Below are 19,542 nucleotides of genomic sequence, written 5' to 3'. Positions count from 1 at the left end.
GTTATAGCTATGGCCACCACCATCCCAGTTAGGTTCTAGAGAACATTGGAACACAAGAAAGTCAGTTGAGTATTGTTCTTTCAAGGTTTGTGAAGAATTGAGCTTATTAAAAATCTGATGGTGTTGCTGTCTTTAAAGTTTTCTTCAGTCTTAAATGCAAATAATATCTGTAAGTATACTTCCTAACAGATGAACAAATTCCGGACCATTTAAGGACACTGTAAGGATATATTAATATAGTTTTAATACAATATTGCTGTCAGTATGTATTATCTCCAAAGGTCTGAAGATAGAATTGAAAACAATATTTTATCATATGTCATTTAGATCAATCTACTTAAAAGAATAATCCCTGAAATATCAGTTAAGTTTTACCTACAGACAAGAAGGTATCAATACTTCATTGTTTACTCAAATCAGTTATGAAATATGTTTCCCACCATTGTGAAAATTTTTCTGTAATTTAATCAGGGATTATTTAATTTTCTAGATCATGATGGTATTTTTAAGTCTTCCTATATATTCTGTCATGTACTTACTAGTGTTACTCAGATGATATTATTTTAGATATATTAGAAACATATTATATCATTTATTATTAAGTTAGACTTCATTTCTAACCAATATCTTATGGTAAAATATATATATGCATATATATATATATATATATATATATATATATATTTACATGAACACTTAAATTGCATATAAGAAAACTGCAGAGAGGTACCATATAATGCAATTTTAACCCAGATCATCAGTTCACAAAACTTTTTTTCTCATCAACTGCTTTATGATATAATAAAGAAATTTCAATATCTCTATATCTTATATTTACTTTAATGGAAAGACAAAATTGTGTTTACATAATAAAGTAAAAGAACATCAGCAAATTTTATATTTGTGGAGAAAAGCCAGTTTAAAAGTGAAGATTTTATACATTTTTTCTGAATATAAATAATATGCAAATGACAATTTGGAATCAACTTGTAGGCCACCACTGTTAAACCAGTGAATTAGATAGAGACATCAATCTCAATGGTAAATACAATTTTTTGTTGAACATGAAAATCCAAAACACCAAAAAAAAAAACAGTACCTTATTTAATTCTGTGTTTCCCTTCTTTATTATTATGGATATTGATCAGTTTTGTAATTTTTAGTGTGGAAATGCCATACAAATCATTTATGTGGAATTAATTATCCATAATATCCTTGATATATTTTAAAATCTTTTTTGCTAGTTTTCTCATTGTCTTAAGAGTTTTAGTTTTTATTGGAAACATGTTGACTTCACTTCAGAAGCATATACTTCCTGCAGCACACTGTGATTTGTATGAAGGTATTGTCTTCAAGGGGTATGTTAGTGGAGAATTGGAACAAATCCTTTAGCGTGGGGCCAGTATTTGTAACATCAGCACCTTGTATTCAATGTTTTTGTCATGTATATATGCTTTATGTGATTCTTGAGCATATAAACATGATTACTGAACTGGCAGTGTCCCCTGTGTTCCAGGAGTTAGTGAAGTGTGACAGTCCATGTATTATCTTCCTCTTTTTCTCCTGTTATCGTTGATGACAGCACTTGATAGCATGTCTGGTGTTAACAGATCCACTGAAGTAAAGCTGAATGGGTCTGATGTCTTTCCAATATTGCACAGAGCAATTCTTTGGGAACTTTACTTTATTAACCCCCAAGGTCCCCCATTTTTTTAGTTCTCTCAAACTGTGTCCAGCTCTCAGAATTCAGCAAAATTGATAGAGCATGATCCTTTACAATACATTTCTTTGTAAAATCCATTTAAAAGCCTAAGCACTTAAGGAAAATCAATAGGGCTAGATGTGGTTTCATGGCTTTCAGACTCTTGAACACTAAATTCGACCTGATCCATTGTTATTAGGTATCTGGAGTTGTAGTTCAGTCAGCTAGAAAGGTGAGAGTTTTTGGCCTGTAATCTGCTATGGACAGAATAACCTCACTGACAACTTTTAAAGAATTTTAAAAATTACTTTTTATAAATAAATGAGAAATACCTGATGAATCCTATATTTTCCATAGCTGCAATATCCAAAGACAGTCTTCCTTATTTACAATGTTTGCATTATCAGAAAATCCAAAGAACTCACTAGAAGTTTACATAGGAATAAATGGGTTTGTTTTACAGTCTTGACAAATACTGTTGATAGTTTCAGAATGACACATTTTCAGGGAAGTTTAGCAGGTGTTACTGTCCACACCTGTGGCAATCTGCTATAGTCAGAAAGAAGCCCTGATGGCGCCTGTGAAGTCTAATAGCAGCAGTAGTGTTCTTCTTGAGAATTCTCTTATACAGTTATATCCAGTCTTTTTATTCCCATTCAGACTGTCAGCAGATTGGATAGACTCCTGTCGAATAGAAGACAATTACTCAAAGCTATTGCTTTAGTTGTTATTCCAGTCCTAACACATCATTACATATGTACTTAAAATGAAATTTGAGCAAATAACAAGTCATTCCAAGTTTTTGACAAGTTGAAAAATAAAATTAACTGTTAATAAGCCCTATTTTAGATGTGAGCATAATTTTAATGAACCTAGGCAATACACCAGAAATGTGCAATGTGCTTATCCATTATATAAAATATTGGGAACTCTATAACATAGGAATAAATTGCTTCCTTAGCATGACAGAATTTACTGGACAAAGCATTTGTTTCTGAACAGTACCAAACTCTTTTGGGATGGCATAAGGTACTTGTCTCATCCAAATAGATTTCTTCTCAGTAATTATTATCAAGAGCTTATAAATGCTTGTACTCTACTAGAAATAAAGGTGTGCTTTTCACTATGAAGCAGCCATAGACACATATGTAGACTGTATTAATAGTATTTTTTTTCAGGAAGTTGTATCACAAAAACTCAATCCTCTTTTCCAAAATAAGAGCTTTTTATTACTTTTTATTTAAATTAAGAACAATCTTATTTTACATGTCAACCCCATTCCCCTCACCATCCCACATCTCACCCCCATCCACTCCTCTGGGTGGGTGAGGCCTCCCATTGGGGATCATCAAAGTCTGTCACATTATTTGGGGCAGGAACTAGGCATTCCCCTGTATATACAGGCTGAGAGAGTATCCCTCCATAGGAATGGGCTTGCAAAGCCCATTCATGAACTAGGGATAAATACTGTTTCCAACACCAGAGGCCCGGTAGACTAACCAAGCCCCCCAACTGACACCCATGTTCAGGGGTACTGGTTGGGTCTTATGCTGATTCCCCAGTTGTGAGACTGGGGTCCTTGAGCTCCCACTTGCTCAGGTTATCTGTTTCTGTGGGTTTCCCCAGCATTGACTTGATCCCTTTGCTCACCACTCTTCCTTCTCCACAACTTGATTACAGGAGTTCGTCCCAGTGCGTAGCTGTGAATCTCTGCTTCTGCTTCCATGAACTAGTGGATGAAGGTTTTATGATGGCATTTAAGGTAGTCATCAATCTCATCATAGGATAAGGACATTTAAGTTAGCCTATTCACTATTGCTGAGATTCTTATTTGGGGTCATCCTTGGGGATTCCTAGAGACTTCCCTACTGCCCAGTTTCTTGCTAAACCCATAAGGGCTCCCTCTATTAAGGTATCTCTCAACTGGACCTTCCTGATCCTTCAAGTTCTCCTTGCCCTCCCCCAATCCCCTCCTCTTTCTCCTAAATTCCCTCCTATGCCCCACCATGGTCCCAATTTACTAAGGAGATCTTGTCCCTTTCCCCTACCCCCCCACCAGGGCTGTGTGAGTCTATGTATGTCTCTCTTAGAGTCATCCTAGTTTCCTAGCTTCTCTGGTGTTGTGGATTGTAGGTTGGTTATCCTTTGTGCTGTGTCTAATACACACCTGATTTTTAATCAAGAAGCTAAAATTATACAATGTAAAAAAGAAAACATCTTTAACAAATGGTGCTGGCATAACTGGATGCAGACAGGGAGAAGATTGCAGATAGATCCAGATCTATCACCATGAACAAAATTTAAATACACATGGATCAAAGACCTCAACATAAACTCAGCCACACTGAACCCCTTAGAAGAGAATGTGGGAAGTACCCTTAAATGCATTGGTGCAGGAGACCACTTCCTGAACATAACACCAGTAGCACAGACTCTGAGATTGACAATTAAAAAATGGGACTTCCTGAAACTGAGAAGCTTCGGTAAGGCAAAGAACACAGTCAGCAAGATAAGAGGGCAGCCCACATAATGGGAAAAGTTCTTTACCAGCCCTATATCTGACAGAGGGCTGATTTCCAAAATATACAAATAAATCAAGATGCCAGTCACCAAAACACCAAATAATAGAATTTTAAAAAATGGGATGGAGTTCTAAATAGAGAATTATCAATAGAGGAATCTCAAATGGCCAAAAGGCACTTAAGAATTTGCTCAACATTTTTAGCCATTAGGGAAATGCAAATTAAAACAACTCTTGAGACACCATCTTACACCCGTCAGAATGACTAAAATCAAAACACCAATGACAGTTTATGTTGGAGAGGAACACCCCTCCATTGCTGGTGGGAATGCAAACTTATACAGCCACTTTGGAAATCAGTATGGCAGTTTCTTGGGAAAATGGGAATCCGTTTACATCAAAATCCAGCATTTCCACTCTTAGACATATACCCAAAGAATGCACATTCATACCACAAGGACATCTGTTCAACTGTGTTTATATAGTTATGCCCCTCAACCAAAGAATTTATAGAGAAATGTGATACATTTATACAGTGGAGTACTATTCAGCAGAAGAAAGCAATGACATCTTGAAATTAGCAGGCAAATCAATGGAACTAGAAGAAACCATCTTGAGTGAGATAACCCAGTCACAGAAAGAAAAACATGGTATGTACTTACTCAAAAATCCAATCTTATTTATTACATATTGTTGTAAAATTGTAACAAGAACCGAGTCTCACAAAAGCACTGTTATGATTACATAACACTGAACTACACTGAAGTTTTCACTGAATGTATGTCTATACTATTGTCTCATACACTGTTCTGGAGCTTGCTATTGGTTTGGAAATTTAATTAGAAATGTGCTTATCTAGTCATTTTATTAGCTGTCATAATTTGCTCTAACACTTTGTAATACAATTCAAAGATTCTTACAGAAAAACTTTACCGAACAGAAATGGAATGCAAAAATTGATTATGGTTCTATTTAATCAACTAACTGAAGTAGTATTAGAAAATAATGCATGTATGTATTAAAATTTATTTTAAAACAGTTCTACTAGAATCATTAAGTGTCAAAATTCTTTAGGGAAAATTGTAACAAATATTACCAATTCCATGTTTACTTTTCAAATAGGTAATGACAAACAAGAACGAATAGCCAACCCTTTAGCTTCATATTCACCAATTCTGGCCTAAGATTTGAAATAAAAAATCTGAGATGGGACAATTTCAAAAAATTTAATCAATTATTATTTATCCCATGTGTAAGGTGGGTTAAAATTTACCAACAAGAGAGTCAATAGCAGCAACTCTGTATTTCAATGAAGAATTATAAAATAGCATAATAACCAGGAAATGCCTTATACTAATATATAATTCACTATTGTTGTAAACATGGTCTCCTTTGTAACTATTTTAGATCTCCCTATACTTTTCTAATAAACTTACATACACATTGTACATCTCAAATGATTAATTGCTTTCTTTATTGATAAATAAAAACTCTTCTGAGTAAATAAAAGAGAAAACAGGCACACTGATATGTTGAAGTTTATCACACTCAGGTATGGTATTCTAGCAGTACTGTCACAGAAGGACTGTGTTAGCCTTTTAATCCTTAGGCTTTTCTCAGATGGTCTGATTAAACTCACTTACAGAGAATTCTTCTCCTTGAATCCACATCTTCAATTAAAGACGAGTCTTTTTTGTTTGTTTGTTTTATTTTGTTTTTCTAGACAGGGTTTCTCTGTGTAGCTTTGGAGCCTATCCTGGCGCTCGCTCTGTAGAACAGACTGGCCTCCAGCTCACAGAGATCCACCTGCCTCTGCCTCCCAAGTGCTGTGCTGGGATTAGACTTGAGTCATTTTTGTACTTGAAAAATCTTTGCCTACGTCATACAAAAAGCCCGCTGTGTTATAACTCAAAGAAGGAAATTTAATATATATTTTATTTCTAAAATATGTACATGTCCTTTATAAACAGACTTTAAGAGAAAGCTTCAGCCTTATCTATAAACCCTGCTACTTGGCATATGAAAAATGTGCAAGAAATTCTCTCTACATTGTTTGGAATATTTAATAGCCTGATATTAATAAAATAATGATTTGAAAGCTTATATGGTTGTAAGTGTTTTATTATCATTATATATGCTGTAAATGTAAATTGTGTGCAGTTGCAAACATTAAAACCAAGAAGAAAAACATGAAGAAAGGTCTTTTGAGGATAAGGTTTCTTATTGCCATACAAATATTTTAAACTACAGTCATGTCAGCTATCTATTATAGTTTACAAGAATGTTTTGACTTTGGAAAAGTGACAATGTTTTTTATCCAGTCTCAAAACTTGGAAAGAAAATTAAGTCAAATGCTCACAAGTGCCAGTTTCAAAGTAGATTTTCCATGGTAACTGCACCTCTAAAGCCTGTAGCTGCAGATCTTTACCAATTAGCAACTCCAACGGGAACTATTAGTTTCTTCAAAAACATAAAGGACTTGCTTTTCATCTATGATTGCTATTTCTCTTTGACAGTAAGCCATCAAAAAAGATGGAATACACAATGATGTACCATTTACTTCTTACTTACAATCATGTAACTGGTTCACAAAGAGAATAATGCATATTATGGTATAATATATTCAATAAAGAATAAATGCACTTCTTTACTAAATCATAAGTACTAGCCTATAAGTGTTTTCAGTAAAAAGGATGTTCAGTACAAACAGCACAAATATAAATGCAATTAACATCGGAATTATGCACTGTTCTTATAATGTCTGTCATCTACGCTGTGAGGAGTAGAATAAAGGACAGATACGTAATGAGAAGCTTCTCAAAAATGAACATAGCAAAAGGAATAGGGTAACAATTCTTCTTATAATAAACTATTGTGAAGATATATTGATTTTAATGATACTATTTCATTTATACATTTCTTTTCATGTTTTTTCTAAAAGTTTATAACATGTCCTCTGTTAACAATCTTACTGTGTTCTTAAGAAATATAATTTTATAATCACTTGTGTATTTTTGTGAACTATAGAAATGATCACTGAAACAAAGTACAGTATTTATGAATGTACACTTAGAGATGAATGTATAGTGCATGAGTCAGAGATATAGAAAATGTAAAAGTGTTTTGCTTCTTAAATAAAATCTAAATGTAGAGACTGGGGAGATGGACTTAGTGGGTAATGTAAACACTGCAAAAGTGTGAACTGTAGGGAGACACTGTAGCCCCGCCTCCTAGTAGCCCTGACAGGTGTGGCCAGACACGCCCGTGAGGGCATGGTAAGGGGAGTCTAAAGGTGACCCGGGAAGGATTCTTAAGGGATGGCAGACACGTGGATAGCCTTCTCTCTTTGGCCACACTAGCTTGCGAGCTCTGGGCATGCTTTGGCTTGCGCTTGGCTGGTGTTGGTCTGAATAAAGAAACCTAGCCTTACAGACTCTTCAGTGAACATCTGAAATTAGATCCCCATCACCATGTAAATAAAAGCCAGGCACTGTGGCGTTTTCCTGCAACCATAGCAATGAACAGGCATATCCTAGAGGCTCATGGACCATCTTGAGTAGCTAAAACAGCAAACTCCAGCTTCACAGAGACACCTCATCTCAAATAAGATTGTGGAAAGCAATGGAGGAAGACCAGTATGACCTGTGTATGTGTGAAGTGCACATATGCATGTTGGCATGTACGTGGGAACACATGTGTACATGGGCATGCATGCATCTTGTGGCCAAGTTTTACTTCAGTTGTCTTTCTTGATCACTGTACCAGGATCTCACTAAATAGGCTACTCTAATGAGCCAACTTGCTCCATGCTGACACAGTTCTCTATCTCCTGAGCACTGGTATTACAGGAGGGCTACCAGTCCAATAAAGCTATCAAGTGGGTGCAGTGTATCACAACTTTGGTTGTCATACTTGCAAGACAAATATTGTATCTACTGGGCTATCACTCTGATACTATTTTTGTGGTTTTCATATTTGGTTACTTATTCTTAACATGTAGAGAATCTATAATTACCTGAAAAGACAAATTTGGTAGAAAATTCTCCTCTGAAGGAATAACTGAAAATAGTGATTATTTTGGGGGTACATTAAGCAAAAATGTAGTCTCATCTGACAACGAAATTTTATCTATTCCCTAAGAGAAAGGTCTGGAACACAGTATTTTTCTTCCAGAAATTAGTCAAGTTTGGGGGACCAGACTTTCTAACCCTTTACAAATCGTTATGGAAAGCTTTCCAGAGAAGAGCATCGACATCCCAGGTCACTGAAATGAATTGCAAAGACAGACAAAGGACATCTTATAGAGACAATAACAGTTTCTTATAGAGTCGGGTTCTCTATTTCCATGATACTCAAAAATGTCTAAAACTAGTTTGTCTAATGTAGACCTGACACTGCGAGATATTGCAGCTTAGGAATCTGCGTTTCCTCTCTCTGTGGGAATATCCGAGTTTCTTCTCTGATTTCTCTCACAGTCATTTAAAAAATATTCCTCATCCTTGCTGGGGGCTGTGGTGGTGCAAGCCTTAATCCCAGCACTCAGGAGGCAGATGCAAGCAGATCTTTGTGAGTTCAAAGTCAGCCTGGTCTACAGAGAGAGTACCAGGACAGGCTCTAAAGCTATATAGAGATACCCTGTCTCAAAAAACAAAGCAAACCCCTGTCTAAAACGCAATTGACTAACAATCGTCAATAAATAAGTTTATTATTTTGCTTTTCTTTTCATTGTGTCACACCCAAATGTGCAAGAGAGTTTGTCAGTTTCTATATTTTCTATCAAAACTTATTTTGTAGCAGGCTCCTTGCACCTTGGGAATCACAAGTGGCTTCTAAGAGCATGTCTCTGCCATGCACATCACCTTTATTGCAGGGTTATAGTCTTTGTTTCAAGGTGAATTGCCTCGCATTCAAGTAGAAGGCTGTCTGAAAGCCTCCCATTGCAGTTACATGTGCCAAGGGGATTTGAGCTTTCATAATGACCCATTAATACAAAGGATGTAGGTCTATTCATCTTCAGAGACAGAGAAACAAAACATCCTTTACTTTTCAAGTCAAAGATGACTTTCTGTTTTGGACCTCACCTGTACTAAGTAGCCATGAATTTATCCCAGTCAACTCTGGATAATTTCTGTAAAAACAATCCTCCTACTTCTAAATACTTTCTTCAGACTGATGTGAGCAAGGCAAGTTTCAGTGAAATTTTACCATAGTTTAACCAATAGGAAACACTTTTTTTCCAATGATCTTGGCAAAGAAGTTCAAGCTGGCCATAGTTCTAGCCACCCCTGCTCATACATAAAGATTCTGGATGATAACTTTTGAATAATATACTTTGAGCCTTACCTTCTCTAAGTTCATAATTTGACTGCTGTGCCTATAGATTATTACTTTATCCCTCACTTGTCTCTTTGAATCTCTGCCACAATCCTCTACTTTTCCTATCTTCTTTCATTTAATTCATGAGAGGTTTTTTTTTTAAGGCATGAATTTGCACATCTAAGATATAGAAATTCATTGTCACTGATTTCTAGAAGGCAATATTCAACAATTTATTTTAAAGAGATAATAATAACTTAAAAATAATAGCATGTAAATATTTCATTCTCTTGCCTTTAGAATGGCCAGTATAAACTAAATTCTGAAAAGGGGTTTTCTAGATCAGGGATTTTCTAAATTCATGTGTTAAGAGAAGTGGAAAAAATCTATAAAAAATGTAAGTTGTATTTTTATTGTACTTTCATTCTATTTTGGTCTTATTTTTCCCTCATATATTTTGGGACCTCTCCTTAAAGTATTTTTTTTTTACTTTACTCAGTGTAGATCCAGTAATCAGAGTTGCTACCAGTTGTGCACCTATAGGAGACAATGAACACTGGCCTGAGAGATGGAGCCAAGGGTGAAGATACTTGTCAATAAATTGATTCCTTAATTTGATTCTCAGCAACCACATATTAGAAAGCATCTGACTCTGGAAACTTGTTCTCTGGCTTCCAACTGTGTGATGATATTTTGTTTGTGCTGTAACAAATAAAGCTTGCCAGAAGATCAGAAGTTAGGACTATTTTATTATTAAGACCAATTAGAACTCTTGCTACACAACTATACACAGTGCTGGTGCTATAAACATGGACCCACGAACAGACACATGAAGACAGAGAGAGAGAGAGAGAGAGAGAGAGAGAGAGAGAGAGAGAGAGAGAGATAAATATAACTTTCAAAAGAGAAAACAGCAACTTTGAATCGGAGTAGTGACACTGGCCCAACCCTGCTCTAGAAGCAAGGTGGATGAGTAGTGAGAAGATAAAGCTGGAATATCAATTCATGGTTAAACTACCCAGCATCTTATAGACCAGAAAAATCACCCCACCCCTGTTCTCGTGTATCATGTAAGCTTTTCGTTCTGCTAAGGTCTTGGCAGGAACTGTACTTGAATGAGTTGCTTTGCAGAGAGAAGTATGATATTACCTCAGTTTCATCCAGGTTCATTACTTGATAATTCTACCTGCATAGGCCAAGCTAGAAATTATGATAATTGACAGTAAATGAAGTATTATAAAAATTAACAAAAATCCTTAATCATAAGAATATTGAATCATGGTAAATGGTCCTGTGATAGTCATTGATGTTGAAGCCATATTTAACAACCTACTGAAAAGATACTCATTTGTACAATAGCTCTTAGCAATGGAGATTAAAATGATGCTCCTTGAGTGGTAGTTGACTCGTCAAAGTTTGCCATTCACAGTCTACTGTTTGGTCAGTAATTTTGGTAAATATATCTTACTTTCACCTCAAATGTTTCCTTAAATCCCATGATTTTCTTGAGGGTTTTGTCTGAGGTTACAAGTATTGAGTGAGGTCAAATTAAAGGCATGAAGTGTTTCGTAATTTGCAAGCTTTATATATTTCAAAGACATACTCTTGAGTTCCATGTGAAGGTATTTCAGTGAGACCAAAGTAATAAGCTTAAACAAAAACTTAACTTTGATTACTATGGTTCTTCATATTGCTCATATATAGTGGGAAATTACCAATATGGAGTCAGGAAGAAATATAAGGGTTTTAATAGGGAAAAGCCTTACTTACAGAGCGACCTAGCCAGCCAGCGTGGCAGCAGTCTGTACGAAAGCCCAAAAAGAGAAACCAAAAGCGAAAACGCAGTCACCCTACGTCCCCTGACCACGCCCTCGAAAGCTTGGGAGGGTGTGGTCAGGCACACCTGTAGCCAGACTCTCAATAGGCGTGGCTACAGCTTCCCCTACACTCATATCTCTTCCATACTGTCACTTTATAGCTGGGTGTTAGGAGCTACTGACTTTGTTCCTTAAAAAACGATTTATGTGCCCACTTTCCTAACAATTTTACAAATACCATGGGTAATAATATGTAGTAAATGCACTCCCATTGTTATTGGGGACCTAATTTGTCATTGCAATAGCATATCAATTGTACTCTCTACTATTGGGGTTTTGTAGAAGTCTAGATATATTTACATGGTGATGAAGTCAAACCAATATAAGCATTTCACCATGCTGGGGCTTATCTATAGACTCAAGCAAGGACTAATGCTGGAGAGTATTATGAGGAATATGTATGAGATATTGAACTCTACACACCTAAAATGATGCTTTATTCTTTTTTCTTTTTGTTTAACTTTTAGCACATCAGGAATAACTTCTATGATTTTTTGTTATAACTATCAGACATTTTTGATCTTTATATTCACCTACATTAAGGAAAGTGTCCTCAAAAGGCTCCTGTAAATCTTCTGGAAAATGTGAGATTTAAAAAAATGATTGGATAGGAACTACACAAAATCTGTGTTTAGAGTGATGGCATTAGCTCTGATTGATGTACTCAGGAAGCAGTCAAGAAACATGTCAGTTTCATTTTTCTTGTTTGAGGTGTTGAATAAATGCAGTGTGGCTGCCTTCAGAACAAGCAAATATAATTCACCATTTGCAACATGTCTTTTGAAAATTCAGCATCAGGATGGCAGTATGTGTGTTGGTGAGGGGGTGTGGATAGCTAATCTGCAAGCAACATGTTGAGAGCCAAATTTCTAGCTGTTATTTGTGAATATTGACTCAAGATTTTTCTTTTAACTCAGGTTCTAATGAAATATTGCTAAAACACCTATATTTTAAAATTTTAGCCCAAAATAATATGGGGAGATATTCCATAAAATTACTCTGCTTATAACTGCCTACTTTTAAAGTTGGTAATAGCCATTGCCCAGCATTTATAAAAGTTCTGATTTCAGAATACAAAAGTGGATTTCACTACACATTTTGTCACATTTTCCCATTTAATCACAACTGTTAATCACTCATAAACTCTTGCTTAAGGATAAGAAGCATCAGGCGCATATCAATTATCTCAGAAATTCAGAAAGACTAGGATAGTACCAGGATTCCTTTGTAGAGATGAGGATTTGAACAAAGGGAGTTCCCAAGTAAACGGCAGTTAGTAAAGGGCAAAGGAATTGGTCATCTGGATTGACATCTCTAAAATTCATGACTTTAACCCCAATAACAAACTTTAGGAAAGCTAATTATTATAGTAAGTGCATTGGCATCCAAGGTGTACTGTAGTCAAATCAAATAATGGGACAGAGGTGGATATAGATGTCCTTACTTCATCCTCATTCAATGCTGATGAATATGTTTTATCTATTCTGCACCTATTTTATATTTAGGAAAAGTGGAAATTGTTGAGCTTATGAAACTTCTGCAAGGTTTACCTAATGCAGTCACTGACTTTCCAAACTCAAATATGGTGCTATATTTTCCATACTCGGAATACAAGATACACTATAGCACTTACAGCCATTCACTAACTACTTCAATATTTGTCACCATGTGTTGATAAATCTAAGAATATAGTGATTAGGATAAAATGAAATGTTTGAGATGTTTATTCTTTAATTAAGACCATATAGAAATAGTGTGTTATACAAATATACAGGAAACATATTTTTGATGAAGGAATCAGAAATTTGACTTCTGAGCAACAAGAGCTGATATGGATTTTATAATCTTAGCATGAATGAGGGATTAGATATCCTGGTAACTGGCAGTTTGGGTAAGAAAAGTTTATGATGATAGCCAGAAACTGGAAATACACGTCAGCATATTTTGTGACTGATTCCTGAATACAAGGTTGCATGAAACAAGAGGTGTGTAGTGAGAAGAGTTAGAAAGACAGATTCAAACCAAACCAAGTATATCCTTTGAGCTGAAGAGCAGTAGTAGTGACATGAAGACCAGGTGGCATTCGAAAAATGCTGCGAGAATGCCAATTTACTTCTGAGGGCTTTCTATTGTTGAGGGGGAAAAACAATGTAAGGAAAACTTCAAAGACTGAAGAAATTCTGCAATTTCTACCATTAGTCCTCAAGATACTCAATGGCATTGAAAAGACTGAAAAATTTCATAGACTATAAAAGATTGTTTGACAATAAGTAACTGGAATGTGTTATATTACATTAGACATTGAAACAATAAAAGAGAGTTCTTGGGAAAATGAAACAAAACAACAACAAAAAACTAATAAGTATTCAAAGCAGGCTGTAATTTTCTTAACACTGCTGTTTTAAAAGTACTAATGGTAATAGAAGTCTTTTGTATCAGGGGAAATGAATGAAGGGCATACAAGAATTCTCATCATTGTATCTTTGACTGCTTATTATTATTATTGTTATTATTAATTATTGTACATCCCTACTACAGTTTCCCCTCCCTTCCCTGCTCCCAGTCTTCTCTACTTCTCCCTGCCTCCTTCCATGATCCACTCTTTTCTAATTCTATTCAGAACATGACAGGCCTCCATGGACATTTACAAAATATGGCCTATCATTTTGTGGTAAGACCTAGCCTTGTATATTAAACCTGAGCATGATGATCCAGGTCCTAAAAGCCAGCAAAGGAGTTAGAGACAGTCCCCACTGCCACCGTACAAGAAGACCAAGCTACTTAAACTGCCATATATATTCAGTTTCTGTGCAGGCTCCCTGGTTGTCTATTCAGGCTCTGTGAGCTCCTATTTGCTCGGGTTAGTTGATTCTGTATATTTTTTGTGAGGCCCTTGGCTACTCTAGCTCCTTCCATTCTTCCTACCTGTCCTCAGCAAGATTCCAAGAACTCAGGCTGATGTTTGACTCTGTATCTTTGCACCTGTTTCCTCAAGTTGCTGGATGAAGCCTCTCTGATGACTATTTGGGTAGGCACCAGTTTATGAGTATAACAGAACATTGTTAGGCATCATTGCATTTACATTTTTTCACTCAGTCCTATTTGGGTCTATCCTAATCTTAGGGCCATCCAACCTCTGTGTCCTGGTTCTCCAGGAAGTGTCAGGAGTAGGGTCACTCTCATGGCATGGATCTCAGATTGGACCAGTCTTTGGTTGGCTAATCACACCATCTCTGTGTCACCCTTGCACCAGTAGATTCAATAGGCACCTCAGAATATAGGTTAAAAGATATGTGGCTGGGTTGGTATCCCAATCCCTTCACTGGAAGTCTTTTCTGGGCATAGTAGGTGATCAGTTCAGGCTACATATCTTTTTTTTTTTTTTTTTTTTTTTTTTTTTGCTAGGAGTCTTAGCTGGGATCATCCTTGTAAATTTCTGGGAATTTCCCTTGAACCGAATTTCTATTCAACCCTGCAATTGCCCCTTGTTCAGATAGTGCTTTCAGTAATATAGTTACATCTCCCCCACTTCACTTTGCCCCTTCTAAGTCCCTACATTTAGGTCCCCTCTCTCTCTTCAAAATTCCTGGCATCTTTTTCATTAATTGCTGTTCATATATGATTGTGTATATGTGTGTATTCCTAAATACACAAATACATTCATACATTCATCTTAATATTTTCTCTTTATTCTGTAGATTTGGAGTTTTGATTATTATGCGTCTTAGTCTGTCTTATTTTATTGGCATGTATGTTTTCTAGTCTGGCAATTTGATATTGGATAACCAATTGGTGTGCTGTCATAGGTTTCAGTCACAAGTGACTTAACCTCAACTATAAAGAGATGTAGGATTTCTATATTACCTGTGAGAATACAAAATCCATTCTTCTTATTCTAATACAACAGGACAGTATTCTACTACACTATCTGCAAGTTTTATCTTAAGATGAAATTTAATTTGTAATGTACAAGCAAAGTTTTCAAGTTTGATTTTGAATGAATATGTCACTATCTCTGTAGCTATGGAATAATAACATATTCCTAATATATATATATATATATATATATATATATATATATATATATTAATTCTGGTTGGTCCTTCAAAGCATTCAGCCTTTCCATAAGTCATATGGAAATGTGAGGCTTGGCTATTTTGACATTTTAAATCACAGAATATTTAAAGGTTATAAATGTAACTATTGTTGTGATTATGGTGATGAACATATAGCAGCTTCAAATGAAGAAAAGTGTTCATTTTCTATTACTTATTTATTTATATTTATTTTTTCGGTTTATTTAATAGTGCTTAGTATTGACTGCAGGTCTTCATAGGTGGGGCAATTTAAAAATCAGTTAAAACAGTATTTCAGAGAAAATGCTTAAGAGTTTATTAAAATCAGTAATTTCACCATCTGTCAGATCACTTCTGAAAGGTTCATTCTGATTTTTATTAGAATATTCAAAATGAAAACTAGATTGCTATATTTAAACTTGGGACTCGGTGAATGCAAGAGGTGCAAAGACAAAAAGAATAACAATAAGTGAGGACTGAAGGAAATATCCATTGTTGTCTGAAAGTATGCTCTACTGGCTCCTGTAACTTATGGTTCCCCTAAGGTGATCGCCTCATTCCTGTAGTGGTAGACAAGATGACAAAGGAAGGGGAAAGAATCTCAACTGAAGATTTATTTTCTTATGTGAGGAAACTCAATTTGAGGAAAAGAGAAACAAACTACAAAGGGGAAACTTGGACTACCTCAGAAAGAGAAGGAAATGAAAAACAGATTTTGTGCAAGCTGAATTTCCCCCAAGTCTATATTTCCAACCAAAAGACAGTTTCTGTTGTATTGAAAGTAATGTTGTCATTAATGGAGAAAAGGTTGCATTTTATTCATGTCAAACTCTATGTTCAATTTTATACTGGATAGATATTATGAGGAAATGGTGTAATACTGAAATGTAATGCTATATTGCCAGATTTTTCAAGCCCTATTTCAAAAGCCATTTTGTTTATTCTTTATGAGTTTCTTTGACCATCACACTCATTTGAGAAAAGTAAGTTTTCTTTGTCAAGTTTCATGTTTGTTTGTTTCAAAAATAAGCTCATGTAAAAATTCAGTCTTTTAAAAGGTGAAAATGAGACTATTCCCATTGGACATACATACATACATACATACATACATACATACATACATACATACTTAATACATACATACATACACACATACATACATTTCAGACAACTGAAATTGTCTATCTTCAAAAGTGTCCTGTAAAATTTCCAATCACCTTTAACATGTTTTGTTTTTTCTTGTTTTTAACATGAGAATCCTGTAGGATTCTAGCAAGCTTTAATATATAGCAATATATTATCCACTTCATGAGTATTTGCTACCTAATTTGGGTGTAAATTTTCTTAAAAGAGAAATCATATTCCTGGACAATGCTCATAGAATCTGAAATATGAATGAACCATTCCTTCTCATGTCAGAGAGCTATTACACAATGATTTAACCTCAGAAATTCCTTGAAAAGATTATAGAAGGAATAAAAGGCAACAGCAGACTAAAGAAACTGCAACCAGAAAACAGGAAGCTAAACACGCCATGTTACACAAAAGTAACACAGGATATCTCCAAGGCATCAGATCAAGAACACAGAGACCTTGGAAGTTATAGCTCTAGCACCTTAGAATGGAAAGAATTGGGTTCTTGGGATCTGAAACCTCAGATTCCCCAAGGTAATGACCCCAGGCCATTACTAGCTCTGTCACACATCCCTGGTTCCTTTTCCATACATCAGGTTCTCAGATAAATCCTTGTATCAGTTTTCATCACCATCCTGCAGACTATTTTCCTCATGCTTCAAATTTAACCAGCCAGCTTTATAATGTGCTATACCATAAGTCTTCTATTGAACATATATTCCATTTATGATAACATAAATATTCTCCAACTTATATTCTATCTTAAGGGATCTTGAAGCATAGATAATATTGAATATAACTTCTATATGTACTGCATTTATTCCTATTCTTATATACTTACAACAAAGTATAATTTGTAAATCAAGTATTATACTAGATTTCCACCAATAACTAATAGTAATATACAGTAATTACTAAAACATCCTGTGGCATTTGAATCTTTTATTTAATATTTCATGTAACAGTTCATCACATGTAATTAAACCACAAAGAGAAAAAGTACTGAAATTATGCATTAATAAAAGAAATTAATATTTAATTAAATTAAGATATAATATTTTTCTATGATGATTTTCTGAATTTACTTCATAAATAGGCTTTTGAAAATCTCATGGTCTCCTCATTGCTAGTCCATACTTATCATTTAATTTAAATTGGAATAACTGAGAAATGTTTCACATTATAAATAGTCATTTAGATAGCAAATGTTTTCATAATTACATATATGTATATAAAATATTGTAACTCAACCCTGATGGTATATTCAGATAAATAAAATCTTAGAAAATAAGTTACCATTCTTTGAACACCATATGTGCTTTTACAAACAGGTAACCTATGAAGTCTTTAAGTGTTAAAACTTCGCAGAAACAACAAATACCAACACATTGGTGGTGTCAAAAAGTGTGATACAGGAAATTCATAGATTTCCATAAAGTAAAATTATTTTAAGATGATAACATAAAATTGTTAAGGATATGTGATTAAAATAATGTGAGCACCTCATGACTACATACTAATTTAGACAGTTTACTGAGCATTTATAAATAGAGATCAAGCAATTTCATTATATCTATTATGATCCTGCAATTTGTTCTTTGGTGGCTTATTAAGCATGGATTACTAAAAAATTAACACTGGTAACCTCATTCTTTTCAGGATTGTATTTGGATTATCAGTTGTCATTAATTTGCTTTGCAATTTCTCTGCCTTGCAAATAGCCTGCCGAGTTAGAAGCAGATGAATCAGTGCTAATCAAAAAATACACAGCCTCTGATTATTTCAAATAGTTCATTATTCGGATAAATAGGCTTTGAGTGATATGGTAAGGACACTTTCATACACATTAAAAAAAAGAGACAGATAATTGAATGTCATTCTTTCAGATAATTAGAATGTTAAGCACAAAACTTGTGATGCAATTCCAGGGCTTTAATTTTATTTAGCATACAAAATTTATTCAGACTATTTTATTATTTTCACTTCATCACTGAGTCTAACAGTGAGATTAGATACCAGTATTATACACAAAAGGATGTATTATAAAAGTGTGGGGAAAGATACAAAATGCTAATTTTGGTTGTCCCATTGGCCCAATGATCCTCTGGAATTGAGCATTCATGGGGCTATACTCTGAGTTTCTGCAAAGTGCAAATGTATTGACAGTCAGGAAACATGCTGCCTCCAACATCATCTGACAAATTTCAAATTTCTCACTGTATGTATAACCTAAATGTCATATCTGGAATATATGTGTCATGTCAAAGGCACAGTCTTACCCCACCTCCCCCTCCCCCCGTCCCCGAAATGGTCCTCCTTGGGTTCTATTCCACAGAAAGAATACTTGCTTGTTGTTTGGTTAGCTATAATCCCCTGCACAACTGATGTGCGTAAGCCCACTTATTTTTTCATATCTCTGGTGCTCTGTGACATTCTCATTCTTTTCCCTGGATTCATTATTTCAATCTATAATCATTTTTTTGAGAATACTAAGCTGAAAAAGGGTCAATTTCAATGTCTTTGTGTGCTGGTGGTGATGGTGCAGAAGCTAAAATATCTTCCACCCAAATCTATATGTGGAAACTTTACTCTCTCAATATGTTCCCATCTGAAGATTTGTTCTTAGGTGTTGTCTTAGTCGTTGTTCTATGAATGTGAAGAGACACCATGAAGATAGCACTCTTATAAAGGAAAGTGCCTAATAGGGCTTGCTTACAGATTCAGAGGTTTAGTTCATTGTCATTATGGTGGGCAGTTGGGTGACATGCAGGCAAACATGGTGCTGATGAGGTAGCTGAGATTCCACATCCAGACAGGCAGGCAACAGGTGGAGCAAGACACACTTGGCCTGGCTGGAGCAATGGAAGCCCCAAAACTCACCTCCAGTAACACACTTCCTATGACAAATCCACACCT

This window comes from Cricetulus griseus, chromosome 4 (assembly GCF_003668045.3).
Source record: "Cricetulus griseus strain 17A/GY chromosome 4, alternate assembly CriGri-PICRH-1.0, whole genome shotgun sequence".
Classification (NCBI taxonomy): domain Eukaryota; kingdom Metazoa; phylum Chordata; class Mammalia; order Rodentia; family Cricetidae; genus Cricetulus; species Cricetulus griseus.
The sequence above is the reverse complement of the archived record's forward strand: the minus strand, read 5'-3'. Positions refer to the sequence as shown.